General features: G+C 40.0%; 1 long non-coding RNA gene across 1 annotated transcript; it reads right to left on the bottom strand.

Annotated features, from left to right (window-relative positions):
* Window positions 1-2,877: 2,877 nt before the first annotated feature.
* Window positions 2,878-4,269, bottom strand: LOC120559835. The gene is made up of 3 exons (XR_005639371.1): window positions 3,422-4,269; window positions 3,077-3,225; window positions 2,878-2,967 (listed from the first exon to the last, which is right to left on the bottom strand). It is a non-coding gene; the product is annotated as an uncharacterized LOC120559835 (long non-coding RNA).
* Window positions 4,270-19,516: the final 15,247 nt, after the last annotated feature.

A 19,516-nucleotide genomic window follows, 5' to 3' on the forward strand; every position in this document is an offset into this window, starting at 1 on the left:
TTTGTATAAACTTAGAAATTGAAGTTAATGAGGTTGATGTAACTACAGTGTTCTAGTTTTGTTAAAGTTGTTCTTTTAGTTGATTTAACTTGTTATTACTTGGTTTAACTTCATACTTTAAGTTAAAACAAATAATGTACTTTCTTTAATAATGCAAGAAACCTTCCTTGCCTAGTATAAGAGACATACATTTCTGCTTTATTGCAACTCACAGTTTCAAGTTAAAACAGCATTACCACATTTATACTACTTTCCATTTCAATTTGAGAAGAGTTAAATTCCAAATTTGTTTCAATTTACATTTATTAGCTATCTTGACTAATAGTTGCAAGTTTGTTTTAATCATCACACTGAATTCTTGCAGTTCATAACATTTATTTTGAAGACAAAATACATAGCATTATCAGGGGTTTGGCACACCCAAATTGCTGTTTAACATAAACATGACATTTTACAGGCCATAATCCATGTCATATGTGGTCTTGAGTTGTTCCTGACATGCTGGAGAAATGAACGTGCATTTACTATATTTAACTTATTAACTAGGTTAATTGAAGACAGATGCAAACAGGTTTACATGTTTTAAACAGTGATGAACATGAATGTTCACAGCTGGCAGTGCAGACAAAGAGGGCAGAGATAGTCGCAAAAGCTAGATGGTGACATCAGGTTCATATAACTTGAAACAAACAAGAACAGTGTTACACATTCCTACATCTTAAAACTTGCCTTATCAGAACAGGTGCCCGTTTACACATCTGCATCACATGTCAGCTGGTAGTAAAGTAAGCAAAATCTGAGATAACAACTATATGAACAAGGACAATTTTGTAAATTGTTGATACCGAAAAGGCAGGAAGATTCTAACAGTTCAATATAACAGCATCCTCCTATAGTGGGTTGAGATATGTTTACTGGCGATATCTGAGCAGTCTATTTCTGAGGCCATGGATTCTTGCTGAGCACTGGTCCGGTTTTATGTTCATGATGACCCTCTGAAGGAACTCAAAGGAGTACTTCATATTACGGGGGTACTCCAGGTTAAGGCAGTAGATTGTGCCCATCAACATGGCAAAGCCTGTTGGCACATCTCTGAGATCATGAAGGATGATCTTCTCCTCTACTACCACAGCCACATTGAAGACTTCCAAAGGAAATGCATCATCCAACGTGCCTTCGTGTCCAATCAGCAGTCCAACCTGCAGTCCTTTCATTACCACGTTGAGGGTTTCTCCATGGGCCTGAAGATATACAAAGACAGTTATTGACTGTCACAGATCACACTACTTTGTACCAAGTTGTTGGGGGGAGTATCGATTCGTGGATGCATGCAACAAATATGGATGAGTAAAATATTTTTCCAGTCCCTGTTCCTCAACAAAATAAATACCTTAATTGAAATATTAAGTGCTATTTGTTCATGATTCAAGTAAACTAAGTCAAACCTTTACTGAACATTCATTATATTGTTATTGATTTATCGTCCAGTCCTAGTTGACACGTACAAAAAATGCTGACTAATCAAGTTGTTCTCATACCTGCAAACTCAGAAGGCCTGATAAAGGTGACACATCCCCCCCCCCACCCCCCCGAGAAGAAAATGAAGGGAAAACCACATTTTCCTGGTGCTAAAACGATACTTTTAAAACGGTGCCTGAACTGAAAGATTTATATATATTTCAAATTCAATAATATGGCAGCCCCCTTGTTGAAGATCTCTGCACTAGCCTATATACAGTCGCTTCATTGTGTGTGTGTGTGTGTGTGTGTGTATATAAACATACACACAAACACACACACACACACACACACACACACACACACACTACGCAACATGAGACACTCTTCAGATTTTTTTTCCTCTGCATTGAGCACCATGGTGTCAGGACAGATTAATAGTATATATATTTCTATAGTTAATTGCGATTAATCGCATGTTTTATCACATGATTAAAATTATATTATTTTACATTTCAGAACAGTTTTGAAGTACATATTAACAATGGAAAGCCATTCTTACCAGTGTATCTATATTGGGAATCAAATGAATGCAAAGAAAGTGACTTTATGAACTTGATTTTAAGATTTGTATTTGTTTATTATATATTTAATCTAGTCACACATTTGAATTTAACAACAACTTTGAATGCACCACAAGGCTGTAAATTACCAATTTCATGTAACGCACCGTCTGTTTTTCCGACAACAGCAGCTGCAGATTGTTACATCCCGGTGTCGGAATCCTCTACAGTGAAATACAGTCACACTTTACACCGTTTAGAGTTAGCTGTCAGCATTGTAACCGTGTTTACTCCAGCTACTAGCTAGCGGTAGGCTAACGTTAGCTGCTGTCGAGTATAGTGTTAACTAGTGTCACATGCAGCGATGTTTCTGTTGCCTGTAACATCCATTTTCAGAGCATCAGAGAGAAGTGCAGGCATTTAAGTGGCACCTAAATATGTGTTGCTATTCGGTCCGGTAGATAACGATCATTAAGTCACCGGGTCTCGGACCCCTCCCCCCTAAATAAAAACTCTTCAGATCTAAACAATTCATGTGGATGACATTTTCCCATTCAAAACGGCGATTTTCGCCGGAAAGCAATTAAGTTTGGAGGTATGTGTTCTAGAGATTTTTACATTTGACTTTTTAAAGGCCTATGGAAATCCTGTCAATGTCAGGATTCTATGGTGTTTGCAAAACTATATATATACACACACACACACAGTATATGTATTGTTATCACAGGGATTATTTTGAAAAATTATTTCACTATTGTAGTATGAATTAGTGTGCTTTTACCTGAATCACATTTCAAAATAAAGTGTACTGTATTTAACTGTATACTGTGAAATGTGTAAATACAATGTCACTTACATCACACATCCTGATTATGTTGGAAGAATCCTCTGAAAGATAGCAGGGAAGACCAAGTAGGGCAGCAGTTCTTTTGTTTTGGTTTGTGTCCTGCACACAAAAGTAATTAGATTAGTAGTATGCACATTACTAATGTAATATTAAATGAGAATCCTAGTTTTAGTAGACATTAATAGGGATGCTTTAATATGACATGTACCTCCTTTTGAAGACACTGCAAAACACTGCTCAGGGTCTGCCTCCTGCTTGATGCAACAGCAACTTTGTACAGCTCCAAAAGCTTTGGCATCATGGCATCTAGTCCATCCTACTCTACCAGGTCTTTAGTGACAATTCTTCTGAACTTAGCTAAAACAGACAATGACAAAACGGCAAGAAAAATGGCTTGAGTGAGGGAAATTGAGAGAGTGAGATAGAGCCATAGGGGAGAAACACAAAGGAGTCACAAATATGAGTGCAACAAAGTGCATGCATTCTGACATCATAAATGTTAAAGTAACAAAATACAGGATTTCTATGTTGTACTGAGCTGGAGAAGGATTACCTGTCTCTCACTAAACAAAGCAGGCCATCTGTTCATGACTGCAGAGATAAGTGGTTCATCACCAATGATCTCTTGTCTTCGCTGCGAGAATGTTGCAACCATCAATTCATCCAGGAGCTGTAGATCTGGATCCCTCTTCTGCACTTCGAGAAGCATGGACTCGCGATCCTTCTCTGATTTGTCAGCAGTTTGTCCCTCAGGTGGCTCTGGCAAGTAGTGGATCTCTCCCTTTTTTGACTTCTTGACTGGCTTGCTGTTTCCCTCTCCCCGTTTCCTTTTATTTACAAGAACTTCAGGGCATCCAGCTGCCATCATCTTCTGTCGGTAATTGCCCATCTTGAATCTCAAGCTGAATACCATCCTTTACCCGACCCTGGCTCCATGAGACAAGGGTGCTTTGCAACAAGAGCTTTGGCTACACTTTCATAGTGGTCTTTACTTGGATAAGCCGTGATTTTGGATATGATATCAGCTAGTCTATCCAGTATTTCACTCTTCACACTCTTTGAGATGACCATCACAGTTCCATCTTTGGCATGAGCATCATTTGCTGCCCTCAGCTGAAGATCAACATCATGTGAAAAAGCTGGAATGACAAAAGGGTCAAGCCACTCTGCTGAATCAGAACTATTCGGGGATCCAATGCTTGCAGTATCTAATGTTGAGTCAGAAACTGGTTCAGAAAAGGTAAACACAACTTTCAGGCTCGTTCCATTGGTAGTTCTTTTATGTCTGTCAAATTGCAGAGCTCATTCCCAAAGTCTGGATCTTCAAACTGTAGGATGAAGGTTCCTCGGAGGCCCAGACAGTTGCGCAGTACAACACATAGCTCATCAACGGAGGGGGGAACATTCTGTAGGGTGACGCGCCTTATTTCCTGAGGTGAGACAATTACTCGGAGAAGCATCCTTGAGATATAGCTACTCTGGATGGTGTTGCCCTGGCCTCCAGCACCACTGTTAGAAATTTAGGAGTTATCTTTGATCAGGATATATCCTTTAATGCCAATCTAAAACAAACCTCAAGAACAGCCTTTTTTCATCTTCGTAACATTGCCAAAATTAGGAATATCCTGTCTCAAAACGACGCTGAAAAACTAGTCCATGCATTTGTTACTTCCAGGCTGGACTATTGTAATTCCCTACTGTCAGGTTGCTCAAATAAGTCTCTTAAGACTCTCCAGCTGATCCAGAATGCTGCAGCGCGTGTTCTCACAAGAACTAAGAAAAGAGATCATATTTCTCCTGTATTAGCTTCTCTGCATTGGCTTCCTGTTGAATCCAGGATTGAGTTTAAAGTCCTTCTCTTGACCTACAAAGCTCTAAATGGTCTAGCACCATCATATCTAGAAGAGCTCCTAATACCCTATTGTCCCACTAGAGCACTGCGCTCCCAGAATGCAGAGTTACTGGTGGTACCTAGAGTCTCTAAAAGTAGAATGGGAGCAGAACCTTCAGTTATCGGCTCCTCTCCTATGGAACCAGCTCCGTCTGGGTTCGGGGGCAGAAACTGTCACCTCATTCAAGAATGAACTTAAAACTCTCCTATTTGATAAAGCTTATAGTTAGGGAGTGAGGAGTTGCAGTGTTCACCTAACTGGCCCAACTGCTTCTCTTCATAATTGTTAGATTAATAATACATAACAAAGTAGAGGGAGGCAGGCCAGCCAAGCCAGATCCGGCGAGGGGAGAGTTCTAAGCCCGAAAAAGCTACCTCTCCTTATGACCTGTCTCTCTTAGTTACCTGTTATAGTTACGCTGTTATAGTTCTAGACTGCCGGGGACTTCCTTCCTTTGACACACTGAGCTGCTCTCTCCTCTCCCTTTCTATTACTGTTACTATTACTATTACTATTACTATTTGTGTGCAGCCCGTCCCAGAAATGCTTGTTACTAATCCTAGCTTCTGGGGAATTTACTCCCCGGAGTCCTTATGCTTTTTTCCCCCAGCGTATTTCCTTGGAGAACGTTGGCACCAAGATCCTGGTTGCAGCTGTCGCTGTGGTCCTGCTGCACTCCCTGCTGAGCTCAGCGATGCCCTGCAATGTCATGCTGCGTCCTGCTGAACCCTGCAGCTTCCCGCTACATCCAGTCACTGTTCCATTATTAATGTGACTACTATCGCCACTGTTCATCACACCCCCAACCGGCTCGTCAGACACCGCCTACCAAGAGCCTGGGTCTGTCCGAGGTTTCTTCCCAAGAGGGAGTTTTTCCTCGCCACTGTCGCACTGCTTGCTCTTGAGGGAATTACTGGAATTGTTGGAATTGTTGGGGCTTTGTAAATTATAGAGTGTGGTCTAGACCTACTCTATCTGTAAAGTGTCTCGAGATAACTTATGTTATGATTTGATACTATAAATAAAATTGAATTGAATTGAATTGAGGAAGCAGCAACAGCTGAAACACAGAACAAACAAGAAAAAAACATTTACAGAAAATAGTGTTTGAAAATGAATCTAAGAAAAAAGTTAACAGCAGGTGCTGAATGCATGGCATTGTACAATAAAATGTGTATGCTGTATGCATGTGCATTGGTCCAGCAGTCAGTATCCTGTTCCAAAGATTAAGAGTGTGTTTAAATGTAAGACAGTCCTCCCTTTCTCAAACATTACCTTAATGTAACATGAAGGTCCTTGGAGAGATGAGTAGCTTTCCTTCAAAGGGGTATGCAGCAAGGGGGATGTGGTCATTCAGACTGTCAGGATCAACAACCACAGTTACTGCAGGGTCCTGTTTGGAAAGTTGGAAACACCTAAGATGCTCCAGGAAGGCAGCTGTGAATATTTCCATAATGAATGAGATGCATCCATCCACTACACAGATTTCCAGCACTCTCCCAAAATCTGGCAGTCCACTTGTTTTTCCAAGTGAGAGAACCATTTCTTTAGAATATTTTGTCCCATTTAAATAAGCAATGCAGGTGAGTGAAACACTGTCCAGACCTTCAAACTTATACCATATAGCTTCTCTGACAGCAGCATCTAAGATGCCCACAGACACAACTGATACTCTCCCAGTCTCAATGCTTGGCTTGAAAATAGTTGGCATCTCTAAATAATATGCCAACATCAGTTGATGTCTTGTGGCCAAAGTGTGCAGAATATTTTTGAAGTTACCTGCATCACGAACAACCTTTTTAAAGAATGAATGTTTTGCCTCAAATCTTATTGTCCAGAACTCAATTAGTGGACCAAATTTCTTGATCAGCACAGGATAATGTTCAAGATAATGATGCTTAGGGCGTAACTTAGTACCAGGAAATATTTCTAAAAGCAACTGTCTGTGGTCAGAGATTTTGGCTTGTAGGTAGCACAGAGTTTCTGTTGTGAATGTGGAGCTGGATAACAGCTCCACAATGTCTTTCAACTCAAGGACCAGAGACCACGTTTTTTCACTCTCTGGAATACAGTGACCAATCAACAATGGAAGAAATCTCAGAAGCGCCCAGTTTTCGTGTCCATTGCCACCTATAGTTCTATTTTTTGAAAAGTTTGTATGTATTGTCTGAGGTCTGTTAGTTTTGTCAAAGAACTGAAAGGGCAATGATGCAATTCTATCATTAAGTTCGTTCAATGTAAAATACCTTTTAACAATCAGATCTGACAAACATAGGCAGAGTTCCACAGGTACAATTCCTTCCAACAAATCGTGCAGAAAATCCGGTGGAAACCCCTTTGCAGGATGAAAGTGGACAAGTCTTCTTAAAGGACAGTCTTTCTTCAAACCATCAACACAGGAGGCATCAGTTGTCTTAAGCACATTAACAGCTTCATCATACAATTCTGGTGTTCTTAAAGTAAAAGTCCCACTTCTGACATCATGCTGCTGGATATCTACATGGTTAGCCAGACAAAATCTGCAGAATTTCTCAACATTGAAAGACTCTTGGTATCCAGCAAGTAAGTGTGCACCCAAGTTATCTGCAGACACATACAAAACAGTACCTTTGATATAGGATCCAAGTGTTTGTACAAATACACCGGTTGTCTCTAAATGCTGAAGATCTCGAATCAGTGGCTCCAAAACCCTGCTGTAACCATATTGTTTAATGTGAACAGTTTTGCACGTGGCTACATAAATTGATGATAATGTTGATCTAAGTCTTATGGGTAAATTGGCTATCACCCAATATATGCCACACACTTTGTGTTTCTTTTTTGAAGTCCCTAATGCATTACAAATTTCAAAATCGTCTATGTATAAGCCAAGAGCTATACTCAATTCTGCAGTGAGAAGTTTGTTTTCCTTAAAGTATTCACCATCTTGATATGAATGGTACTGACCTTCCTGTTCTTTGGATCTCTGTAATGTCTGAAGAATCTCACGTCTTTCCAGTAACTTACTTAACAAATCTAAAATAGGAACATAAACAAATGAGTGTTTTTTTTCTTGTTCATTTAACACATACTCAACTGGTTCAATAACTGTAAAGTTATTTCAATAAAATTAATGCCTTTTGTGCTCGGTCCCCAAAGGTCCCTGCCTTGAAAGAAATCTGAGTGGGTTCAAAGATTGGATTTCATCAGACAGTGATGTTACAACAGAGGCATCAGCTACATAGTTGTTTTCCTGCAGAACTTTTTCTATTATTTTCTTGAGATTTTGATGAGCAGTTTCCCCAATGTCAAATAACTCATCAACTACTTCCTGTATGGCTGAATTTGAAACATGCAAAATTGTTTGCATGCGGAGAAACAAAGATGCCAACTGATTTTTAATAGACTCTCCATTATCAAGGGCAAGTGCAGCCTCATGTACAGTGTCATATGAAGGTAATACCTCACTATGAGAGACAGAATCTTCTTCTATAACTTCATTTGTGAGTGTAAGGTCTAAACAAAGCTCTGGTCTTAAACTATTTAGGGTGGAAAACTTATGACAGCGACTTCCATGAGCAGTAAATGTTGACAGTACACTAGACTTGAAAGTGCAACCCACAAATGGACATTTAACTGATTCCCTGTTCTTCAAATGAGTCTTCAAATGAGCAAAATATTTGTTAATGTTACTGGGCTCTGAGAATGTGCACAAATCACAGCATAACTTAGTTACAATTTTAAGTCCTTCAATTGCATGGTCTTTCAAATGTTTGTTAAGTTTGGTTTGGGTTTGAAATGTGTTGAAACAGTCTTCATATATACAGACAAAGCCTGAAGACCTCCGATGATGTCCATGACGCTCTTTGTAATGCTTTATTATTATTCTTTGGTCATTGGAGGAAAACACACAAAACTTACATTTCCACTTCATCAACTGGACATCAGTTACTTACTGAAATCTGTAAAAAAAAAAAAAAAAAAAAAGTTAATACAATGTGTTACAAAATATTTACCTATATAGTTATTTCATAAATGCTTAATGATTCATCTTTTAAAACGTTAGTTGTTTTTTAAATGTATTTTCTATGATAAAATGATTGTGAAGCAAAACTGCTCGACTTTCCCTAGTTCTAGCTTCCACATTCTGAGGATTTGCTACATTTTGTCTAATGTTAGTAATGGTTATTTTTACTTACTGACATGAGAAAATATTTTTTTTAGTTGACAGAAATGATTGTCCAATACATTCTTCCTAACAGTGGATCTCTAATTAATACTTAAACAAATGCAGTATAAAGCAACTACTCGGCTCAAATTATGACCTTTATGATTATTAAAATATTCAGTTTGGGTTTAGTTATGTTAGTGTAGCTGCTGTTTTTCTTGCAAACTGTTGATTCTTATTTAATTGTATTACATTATAAACTAGACAAAATACAGAACAGTATCACCAAACTGTACTGGTTTCCATTAAACTGTGGCATCTATGATGCTCACCTTTGTCATCCTCTCTAATAAATTGAATTTATATAGCACTTTTCATAGACTCAAAGTCGCTCTCTGTGCTGCTATTGTGAACACACACAACGCTGGTAAAGGGAGGAACGACTGGCTGTCTCAGCCTATAAGTATACCGTCTATGGTGAATAGCTAAATAGTCACAAGTATTTTTTACTTATAGACGTTGGTTTCAAGTTAATCAAGACATGGAAAGCTCTGTGTGTGTGTGTGTGTGTGTGTGTGTGTGTGTGTGTGTGTGTGTGTGTGTGTGTGTGTGTGTGTGTGTGTGTGTGCCATAGAGGCAGCTCCAGCTCGTTGACTGCAGAGGGAGCAAAGTCACTGCTTGTTAAAAATGTGTTTGGATAATCCCGCTAAAAAGTGGAAACAAAAAAAATGTCTGCTCAAAGTTAGGTCCCTCACCTGCTATCCTCATTCTCAACTGCTCTGCATTTTCCAAAGTAAATGCCAACATAAAATCCACTATACAATTTTAATTAATTTCGCTATGTTATGGTCAAAATAAAAAAAAACACAGAGAGCGAACAAAGCACGGGTAACATTACAGTAACAACAATGTTACTTTGATCCTTGACTATGGTTAACTTTACCACTAATATTAGTGGATGCCTGCGCACTAGCTAAATAGCTAGCTAACGTTAGCTACCTCGTGTTCGGTTGGTGTAACTTTAGGGGTGTCAGGTTTCGGTGTTGTATGAAATAAAAAACTAATATTGACGTTACGTTATAAATTTAACAAATTGGCAACTCATTTGTTACTTTATATCCAAAGCATGAAAAAGGGTGACTGATGATGTTGGGTGGGGGCGGGTAACTGCTCGTCAAAGACACGAATTTAGCCTTTTCAGGCCGTTAAAAAGTTGACGTAAATTATGTTAACAATGTTATTACACTACAATGCCTAAGGTAATAGTAAACTATTTGACTAAAAACATGAATTACACTCACCTTCTTGCGCTACCGTTAAGCTCTCCACTCAGACAGAAAGTAGAACCAACTGAGGAGGATGCAGGATGGCGCGTTGCTCGCTCCGCCTCGATTCACAAGCCGTTGACAGGTACTCCCTCCGCCGGTGGCACTAGTGCTTTGTTTTCCACAACATGTGTTATATTTTAGTTGAAATTTGAATACATCACTTATCTGCGGTGTATAATTAATTTATTGTGTCCATGCTTTAACTTTGCCGTGGAAGAAGTCACGTTATTTTAAACTCGAAAGGCAACTCTTTTTTGTTGCAACACACACACACACACGCTCTTTTCAACTGATAACTTAACTTACATACCCAAGTTCAATCAACACATACATATCTGACAAAAAATTCAAATAGTCGACCCAATGAATACATGCAAGTTTAACTTTCAAAAACTCTTAAAGTTTAGTTCAAAATCCACAACTTGTATAAGCTCGTTCAGTTAAAAATAAGAAATAAGTGGACATAACTAAATGGGTCTGTAATTATTTACAGTGTAGTAGTCAAAACTAAATTTAAATTCCTTGATAGCAAGACTAGATATTTATTGCCGTAATTCAATTCTTCCTAATAAAAAAGAGCATTTCAGATACCCACAACGACATTCTTCCTATCCAGAATGAACATGTTGGATATCTGCAATATCATTTTTACTAGGAAGAACTCCAATTTCAGATATCTACACTCCAATTGTTACTAGCCCAATTTTAGATTTTAGATATAGGTAGTTTGCAGTACTGCTCCATGCTACCATTTTAGTAATGGTAATAAATGCTATAATCTTTAGCGTGGATCCAATTAACCCTAGATAGTGCATGCCATGATGTTTCAAAACAAATCTATGAGGAACACAAATGGTTTTGGCAACTTCTTGAACTGCACTAACAAAGCAATCAAGCATAAATCTAATGTATTCTTGACTGCATGTTAAAATAGAAGTACTTCAAAGGTGAGACGCTGAAAGTGAAAGCAGGTCATTAGCGGTATGTGGCTGATGACATTTTGAGGACAATTATTCTCCTTAGTTGAATTGTAAAAGGGAACTGAAGGAGCTGAAAGACTGATCTTGTAAGAGATGAAGCTTTAGAGACTCGTCAGGAGCAGTAGGATTGCTGTGAATTGAAACTAGAGAGGAGATGATAAAGCAAATTAATGAGAAACTGTGAGGGAGGCGAGGATGGCTCAAAGTGGCATACCTGTGACTCATCTTAACTTCTGCAGTTCATTCATTCCATTAGCTCTGATTTTCTGACCACCAGCCAACACGTCACTTCTGTGTGTAATTACATAATGCATTATAACACAAGGAAATGATACTACTGCTGTCAGATTCCTTCTTTAACAGCAGCAGCCTGCTTACAGTTGTTTGTCTTCACTGCTACAAGACTGTCTACAATTACATACAGTATACAAGTGTTTCTTCTACTCCTATCTTGCTAATCCAGTATAATGATAGAGGGCTGCTTTTCACCTCGACACATCTACTCACCCATTATGCAGAACAAGCCATGGTCCAATTACCCCACAGGTTAAAGGTGAAGCTTTTTTACTGGCTGGATTAAACAGAGGTAAATGACAGCATGGAATTCAATCAGCCCCGGTTGCATGATAAGAGCCTCTTGTAAATATCATCATCTGTCATCATGATGTTTGAGTGTTTAGGGTCAGTTACGGCAGTTGGAATATGAAGTGCCATAAATGAGTCTTTCTGATATGCTCACTGCTCTTGAGGAGATGAATCCTTTGGTTAAAAATAAGTTGAATGTAAAGTGACAGGCAAACATGTTCCTTTTACTTTTCAATATTCTGTGTCTTTCTGCCAGCTCAACCACCGCCCCATCCTGCTATCAAACTAGATGCCGAAGAGTCTACAGCCATGCTAAAAGTAAGGGTCCACAGTTTGTTTGTTTTCTGTTACCGAGACATTTTAAGGCCTCATTTCTTTCATTAATTTCTTTTGTTTACACCTCTGCATTGGTCTTTGTCAGAACTGGTTAATGCTTAACTGCACCTGAGTTGCTAGAGGTATCGGTTGGTCTCAGCTCTGTCAATTGCCACTTAGGCACCTGGTCATGCTATAATGAGATTCACAGGCTGTCATACTTTATTGGCTGGGTCCACAGAACTCAGTAAATAATATATAAAATATCAAGCTTCGGCGAAAATACAGTTAATTCACGCATGTTGTGGTAAATTTGCAGCCTATTTAGTTTTTGGGGTAAATGTTACAGAAGATGTTCACCTTTGGGGTAATTTGACCATGGACTGGTTTTGGGGAAGGTGTCTCTATTGAAGGTGTTGATGTGTGTCCTGTGTTGTGTTTATAATGTTGCTTACACATGTATGTGTATGTGTGTTTTTAGATATCCTGCTGCAAATCAAATTTCTTTTCTAAGGATAAATAAAGTGGAACTTGAACTTGAAATGCACAGGTGTAAATAATTAAATGATTGATGGCTGAATTCCATTTAGCTGTTTCAGGGTCCTGGTATTCATGCTGGCTCGCTGTCACACTGTCATGTGAACATCATTAAAGTTATAAGTAACACCTGTGCTTTTATGCACATCTGGCTGTAAGCTTGGTGATCTAGTGCCCAACTGCAGGGCAAGTTGACAAACTACTGTAGCATATTCTTTTTCTAGTCAGCCACAACAGCACTCCGAGCTCTGAGCTTGTTTCCTAACTGCCAGGTACCCCGCAAGATAGCTTGGTTGCTAACCAGACAATAAGTTAACAGTTAGTTCAAGGGATTTATGTGTAAAAGGACTTCTGTCTGAACTGTCTGCAAACCAAGCCTCTCTGGTGGAGCGGAAAAAAACGGGAGGGTGCAACACGGCAAATTTGAAAGCTTCTCAATTCTTGAGTGTTGTAAAATGGTTAAATTTAGCACTGTGTCACAAAGGGTATCAGTGCAAACATTCTGAGACTACGAGTAACCTAGAACTGCATTTACATTTTCATTTACATGGGCTGTACTTTTATGTATTTCACAGAATGGATTGCCAAGGGGAAAATTGTAAAAAAAGATATGCCTAAAAGAGCACGCATACCACCGAAGAAGATGAGACTGTATGAACCAGACCCCGGCTCACCCAAAGATGACCAGGATGGTAATTGAATCATTGTCATTTTACTGCACATCTTTTTAATGTAATGTTATTTCTTTAAATAAATATTTCTTAATTTTAACTTATTTTGGATGATTTTATGATAATAATCTAACAATATATTTAGTTTCTAGGATTAGGGCCACACTACCTGAAAGCCTAAATTAATTATAAATACAAGTTAAAAAGCTACTTGATTTGCAGCATAGAAAATCCTTTGAACCTAGTTATTAATATTGAAATCGTTGGACTTTTTCATGTTTTTTTTTACAACATCCACATGCACTAGTTGCTGATGAATTTAATAACTGAATAGACAGCAACACACACCATTTGCTTGGTTTCCTTTGTGGTGCAGGGAATTAAATCCCCCAAAGATCCATTCAAAAAGAGAGAAAATTCCCACACACACCTTTCACCTCTAAATAGTTTGTCAATGTTTCAGTCATGGGTACTTTCTGAGGCTGAACAATTAATGGCATTTGCAATAATATCGCAATATGTTAAAACGCGACTTCCTAATCACAAAGGCTGTGATTTGGTCACTTGACTTGTGTGGGACTATTTTGGTTTAAAAAAAGATGATGATGCGCAGCTTCAGGTATTGTGCAAAACCTGTCTTGCTAACGTTGCAACATCACAGGGTAACACTATGAACCTGTATCAGCACTTAAAAGAAACGCAAAGCCATCTACGACAGTTGCGTGGCTAAAATGCCGAACACCAGGCATCACTCACCAAAATGTTTGAAAGCGTAACGTTAACCCCATATGAACGTACTTTAAAACGGAACGAGGACATTACCCAAACTCCAAAGTCAGTGGCGCTAGTCTAAAGTCAGTAGCGCGTTATTCAGATGCTATTTTAGGGGCGCATGCTTGGCCATAATGTAGCGTGTGCATAACGCGCATACACTTTGCTTCTCTCATCTAAACGGATGCAGCACTTCCCATTTTTGCAAACCATACATAATAACAAAGAAAAATATTACTGAAAATGTGCTTCAGGTGTTTGGATAGGTCAGGAGGCACTTTACAGTACAGTCCTCAAAAAGTCCCAGCATTCTTTGTGGCTTGTTGTGTTTTACACAACATTTCCATTAATCATGGATGTGTTGATGACATAAATGAGGAAATATTAGAGGAATTAAGCAGACGTGATGTTGAACTACGGCAGGATTGGACACTCCGGCGGGATCTGGTCCGGGAGTGGCATAATGCGCGATGCGCTCCTGGTGGAGTGGGTGGACGGAGATGGAGTGGGGGGAGGAGGAAGGGGCACAACAGGAGCAGGTGGTGCGTTTGGAGGCCCACGCTCCATGGCTGCAGCAATCCTCTCCAGACTTGAGGAGATGCGCCCGAGAGGAGCAGCAACATCGCCACCCGGTCAAGACGGGCATTTATTACTTTGCCGAATCCAGAACAGCTCCCGCTGGCGTGCGCCAGGCAAATCCGCCGTCATAATAGCAATCCGCCATGGAACAAGCGCGCCTGCTCTTAAAGGGAATGTGAGATGACGCTCTGATTGGTTATTTTCACGTTACGCCTAAACCACACCTAGCTACTTCAGACCAACCCATTTTAGATTTGCGCGTGGTGCAAGACTTATTTATCCTGCCGGTATCATAGCAACAGCGCCCAAGATCCGCCCACAAAGCTACTTGCGTTTCATACTTGCGTTTCACATCGTTAAAATAGGGCCCTGCGACCTTCCGTTTACATTTTTTGTGTAGCTTTTTGTATGGCGACCTAACTAAAATGTGCGCGGGAGGGCATGTTGTGCCACTTATCCAGTGTGTGTATTAAAGCCGTGAACCCAAGCTTGGTCACCGTACTAAGGGGTATCCTGTCTTTGGCTATAAACTCCGTTACTGCTTGAGTATATTCCTCCTTCCGTTTTGAAGTATATTCATATGTTAGGCTGGGCTGTCCAGATTCAAGAGCAGACACAGAGAAAAAGGTCGGAACAGGTATTGAGGTTTATTGAACACAATGATGCAGGAGCTTGATATCCTCTGGGGCTGAGAGCGGGCAGACAGGTGAGAGGCAGGTACAAAAAAAACAAGTTGGCTCAGGTAGGCAGACTGGGCTTCCAAGTAGGAATCTGGACACAAAAGAAAACACAAAAAGTTAAAACAAGGCTTGCAAAAGGAATACAAAAAGTCTTCTTTCAAAAACACTGAGGCTGGCCGTAGCGAATGTTACCACTTGGGTGAACTGACGATCTGGCAGAGACTGGTTGGAAGGCCGGGTTTAAGACAGGAGTGGTGATTGCTGGATGTGATTCAGGTGAGCAGGAAGCCACAGGTGTCCTGACGAGGAGGGAGAGGGAGCCAGGAGCACCACCCCCACTCAGCATATGACAGACAAGACTAACAACAAGGGAGAGGGGAGAGGGAAAACAGACATCACCATGACATCATATGAGTTTGGCTTTCAAACATTTCGGTCAATGATACCTGGCTGATGGTATTTTGCTTACTTGACACACTGGTGTTCAGCATTTTAGCCATGCAACTGTCATAGATGGCTTTTGTGTTGTCTTGTTTGTTCAAATTCTGATACAGGTTCATAGTGTTGCCCTGTGAGGTAGCAACTTTAGCAAGATAGGTTTTGCACAATACCTGAAGCTGCGCATCATTTTCTTTTTTTTAAACCAAAATAGTCCCACACAACTGCCTTTTTGGGACTTAAGTTTCCGCAGTGTCAGGTTCTGTCGAGCCTGAGGCCGTTGTACAACAGGTCAAGGCACAGTGTAGCGTTAGCATGCCAAGTGGATGCTTTCTCTGTAGAGTGCGGTCTGCTTTGCTCTAGCGAGTCACACGACCAAATCGCAGCCTTTGATATGTTTAAACATATCGCAATATTATTGCAAATGCGATTAATCGTTCAGCCCTAAAAGTGTGTGTGCGTGTGTGTGTGTGTGTGTGTGTGAGAGTGTGTGAGAGAGAGAGAGAGATCAGGGCAAAAACTGGACATTGACTATTTCCCTGGTAACAATTTAGTCAGGATTTTCCACACCATGGTTACAGTATGTAAGGGGAATTTATCTTTAATTTGTGCTTTCTATTATTCTTGCAGCCTACATCATGCGCTGTGGAACTCTAGATGGATGGACACCTGTGGAGAAGGCCAAGGTCAAAAAAGTCGTGATTACCAAATGCTGCATGAGGACCGCAAAGACGTGGACAATATACATTCTTGAAAGTAGCACACCAGAGAGGTGGACATATGAGTTCTTGCTGCAAATGTTCAGCGTCAGTTAGTGTAAACTGAAAGTGTCTGACAACATTATGGAAAGGATCACTACAGAGATAGACCTTTTAGTTAAGGAGTAAGATCCTTCTTAACATTCAATAAAGGGTCCATTTGTTGAAAGTTTCCTTTATTTTTTTTATTTATAGATATATAAATATATGACTCATATATTGCTCAATATTAGCTCTGGTACTGCTCATTTTCTTTTCCTAAGGAGAACAAAATGAGCCATTTACGAGACTGAGCAAGTTATCTCCATGACGTCTCAACTATGACTCCTGCTAATATTGCTCTGTCTCAGTTATTTCTCCTAGTGAATTTTAGGAGCAACATATAAGAAATGGGTCAGACAAAAATGAAATAAAAACGAGGCTGAACTGAGAGTCACAGTTGTGTCTCCTGAGCTGTAGAATAGCAACCATTGAGCAATAAAATTTTCCTCTGGGCTTTCCCGCAAGGTTGGAGACGTGCTGATGTGCTACGGACCTGCTACGGTAAGCACATTGTCTCATTTCCGGTGCTTCTCTGTGTCCAGAATGCTAATTTTGCTGCTCTAGCTGAACTCAGTCAACTTTGTTTTATTCTTCATTAGCAGTGAATTACTCGCTTTACTACACTAGTTCTACTCAAGCACTTGTAGTTTCTCTTCTCTTACAGCGACTGTCTCGTGAATCTCACAGTTGTTTACATGCTATTAGCTCTGTTAGCTACTTCAGTTTAGCCATTAGCAATGGCTTCTTTCTCTCCCTCTTCTGCTCTCTCTTGCTCTGTGTATCAACTGTTTAGCTATTCCTCTCCCTCCTTTAGTGTTAATGATACATGGTATAAATGTAGTTTATTTGCTGCTCTGGAGGCGAGGCTTAGTGAATAACAGGCCCGGCTCTGCACCATGGATTAAAAATCGTATGCTTCTGTAGCTAGCCAGCAGCACCCTTAGCGTAGAGCTGACATAATATAGCTTCTTCTAGCAGTTCTCCGGGAGCCCCGAGTGTTAAGTTAGATGTGTGATCTTAACAAGTTGTACATATTCAGCTGCGTACGTTAGCTGGCAACGCAGCGATCAGCTGATAATTGTCGGCCAGTAACATTAACAGTAATGTAAAGTTATAACGTATCAGCTGTTTCTGCCTTGATCTGATGTATATAATCCATCTCTTTAGGGACAAACGAGGACTAGAGGTCCCTCATTTTTAAAGCAGAAACGTAAAAAAGAGAGGGGTCAAAAAAAAATACATAGAATTAATTAATTGAAAACATTGAAAAGAAAGCAATAACAAAAAGGAATATTAAGATACTGTAATGTTTTCAGGTAGTAGGAAGCTTATCCTCGCGTGACAAGAGCAAATGCAAGCAACAATCAATAAGATCACATTTATTTTTATTAAAATATCAAAAACGATGAAAGCATGAATGGATTTTTTGCGGAAAACAATAGGGGGCTGGAATGCTCTCCCCGGGTGAAATTCACAATTTTACAGAAGAAGAAGGGGTGAAATGTTGTGATCGTAATTTCCAGTAAGTGCACAACGGCTGTGCGCGATTGGAGACAACACTCCCCTGTCGAAATGTACACACTATGCAAGTCAGTACGTAGTGTACAAAGTGTACTGCCTGTTACGGAAATGCGTGGTTTAAGACACACTATGGTGACTGTCCAAAGGAAATATAGCTCTAAACTGAAGCCCGTGGTTAATCATCAACCCCTTCATGTTTCTAACAGTTTCTCCCCACTAAGTGACACACCCGCTGAGGAGCCAACTCTGGTATTGGGAGCTCCATTCTGAAAAACGTGAAGTTAGCGGTACCAGTAGCCATAGTCAAATGTATGCCTTGGGCCAGAGCTTGACTAGCCATGACGTACAGCTGCATGTCATCATTCCACTGCTTACTGTCAAGGTGGTGCCCAGTAAATGATGTGGAAAATATAAGTAAATGGCGTTCCACCAAAATGGAAGAATCCCGCTTAGACTGGCAAGACAGACTGAAAACATATAGGAAGGCCCTCAGAAATGCCAGAGCAACTTATTACTAATCAATAAAAGAAAGAAATACGATAAACCCCAGGTATATTTTCAGCACTGTAGCCAGGCTGACAGAGAGTCACAGCTCTACTGAGCCATATATTCCTGTAGTTCTGAGTAGTGACGACTTCATGTTCTTTAATGATAAAATTATAACAATTTGAGATCAAATTCATCACCTCTTGCCCTCTTCTTTTTCCAGTTTATCTTCAAACACAGGACCGCTAGAAACAGCTTTAAAACCTGACATATACACTCACCTAAAGGATTATTAGGAACACCTATAAGATTTCTCGTTAATGCAATTATCTAATCAACCATGGCAGCTACTTCAATGCATTTAGGGGTGTCGTCCAGGTCTAGACAATCTCCTGAACTCAAAACTGAATGTCAGAATGGGAAAAAAGTTGATCTAAGCAACTTTGAGCGTGGCATGGTTGTTGGTGCCAGATGGGCTGGTTTGAGTATTTCCCAATCTGCTCAGTTACTGGGATTTTCACGAACAACCATTTCTAGGGTTTACAAAGAATGGTCTGAAAAAGGAAAAACTTCCAGTATGCTGCAGTCCTGGGGGGCGAAAATGCCTTGTTGATGCTAGAGGTCAGAGGAGAATGGGCCGAGTGATTCCAGTTGATAGAAGATCAACTTTGACTCAAATAACCACTCATTACAACCGAGGTATGCAGTAAAACATTTGTGAAGCCACAACACGCACAACCTTGAGGCGGATGGGCTTCACCAGCAGAAGACCCCACCGGGTGCCACTCGTCTCCACTAAAAATAGGGAAATGAGGCTACAATTTGCACGAGCTCATCAAAATTGGACAGTTGAAGACTGAAAAAATGTTGCCTGGTCTGATGAGTCTCGATTTCTGTTGAGACATTCAGATGGTAGAG

The sequence above is a fragment of the Perca fluviatilis genome, chromosome 5, assembly GCF_010015445.1.
Source record: "Perca fluviatilis chromosome 5, GENO_Pfluv_1.0, whole genome shotgun sequence".
Taxonomy (NCBI): domain Eukaryota; kingdom Metazoa; phylum Chordata; class Actinopteri; order Perciformes; family Percidae; genus Perca; species Perca fluviatilis.